We start from the raw sequence: 1,953 nt of genomic DNA, 5'->3' as shown, positions 1-1,953 counted from the left end.
GCTTCAAAGAAACAAAACAAAGGGTTAACAGGTTAACTTTCAGCAGCCTCACCAGGGCTCAGAACCATTTGCTTCGGAGAAACAAACCAAAGGGTTAACAGGTGACCTTCAGCATCCTCACCAGAAACAAAATTAAGGGTTAACAGGTGACCTTCAGCATCCTCACAAACAAGCCAAACTGTTAACAGGTGACTTTCAGCACCCTCACAAGCTCAGAACCATTTGCTTCAAAGAAACAAAACAAAGGGTTAACAGCTGACTTGAGCATTCTCATCAGAACTAAAACAAAGAGTTAACAGGTGACTTTCAGCATCCTCACCCAAGGTTTATAACCATTTGCTTCGAAGAAACAAAACAGAGGGTTAAGAGGTGAATTCAGCACCCTCACCAGAAACGACACAAAGATTTAACAGGTGACTTTCAGCACTCTCACCAGGGCTCAGAACCATTTGCTTCCAAGAAACAAAACAAAGGGTTAACAGGTGAATTCCAGAATCCTCACCAGAAACAAAACAAAGAATTAACAGGTGACTTCAGCATCCTCACCGACACCAGAAAGGGCTTGAAGCCCGTTAAGCATTAAATTTTCAAGGCTCTGTGCCCCTGCTCTGCCCCCTTTTACAATGCTCAGTATTTAATACAATGCTCAGTATTTATTACAATGCTCAGTGTTTATTTTCAAGTCTGCAATGAGGGATTTCTAAAGGCATTTCCATTCTGTGGGCAAAAAGCTGAGAAAAGGACTCGGTGCAAAATAAAGGTTGTAACTAATTATTTTTTAATCACTTGCTAGCATCTCTGATGCTGCGGATTTTTTCTCGCTCTAGCTGGATGTAAAAGCGGCTGCACACTGACAACATCCAAGCTGTGCCAATCCTCGACTCCAAACAGCACTTCCACGAGCCTCCCTCAGTTTGTGCCATGCAGCAGAGCTGATCCACACAGGTTCAGAGAAAGGAGATCAATGACATTAAAAGGAGAGTGAACATAATCCCATCAGAGCCTTGTCACCTTCCTGGGTCAAAGGAAACTTCCTCCCCTTCCACCTCTGCTCTTCTCCCAGCAGAGCTGCGGGTCCTGTTTGGATGGGAAGCTGGGCTTTGCCCTCTGCTAATTAGCATCTTCATTAGCACAGCCATTTAGCGCCTCCCAACAGGATCCAATGAATCACACTGGTACAACTTGTCACCCGTTTCACTTCTCCCGGAACTGAGAAAAACACTTCCCAAACCAGTGAAACCAGTAATCACCAGTGTGCACCAACTGGGCAGGCAGGAGCCAGAAAATCAACTTCAGGGCCTGGTTTTTATTGAAAAATACATTGCAGAGCTTGACAGGGGCTTGCTCACCATCAGAAGGCCTGAGAGACCAGCTGGAATGATGATATCCTTGCAGAAGTTTGGATTCCCAAGGAATCATAAAGAAATGCAATGCCTAAAACCCATCGATGTGACAGGCTGCCTGCATCTTCTGCAGGAAAATCCCTGAATATTCTGCAGTGAACCCCAGAAGATCTCATTCCAAACAACACTCGATGGATGGATTTGGGACCAAAGCAGCTAATGCAGCACACCACGGAGGGTTCTGCAATTTCCCAGCCACTGAAGGATGAAGACCCAAACCAGAATTTGCATTTGACATCTCTGAATTTGACTACAAATGCTCCCATCCTCTCTGGTCCTTCAAACTGTGCAAAGTACTCAGTCTCAAACACTGCTCTGTTTTTTTCCACATTAATTGTCAAACCTGAAGTGCCAAGATTAGAAAGGTGCTACCCCTGGCTTCAACAAAACCAGCCCTAAAATCCCATCACCTCCTCAGAGCCTCAGTACCTGCAAGAGATCTTTGCTGCCCAGGTGTCCACAGGAGGTTTTCCCTCCACTGAAACTGCTCCTGGTATTTAAAAGCCCTAAATGAGATGATTCACGTCTTTAATGAGGTTTGCAGCAGCCA

The sequence above is a fragment of the Geospiza fortis genome, unplaced genomic scaffold (assembly GCF_000277835.1).
Source record: "Geospiza fortis unplaced genomic scaffold, GeoFor_1.0 scaffold2, whole genome shotgun sequence".
Taxonomy (NCBI): Eukaryota; Metazoa; Chordata; class Aves; order Passeriformes; family Thraupidae; genus Geospiza; species Geospiza fortis.
Note: the sequence above shows the minus strand (reverse complement) of the source record.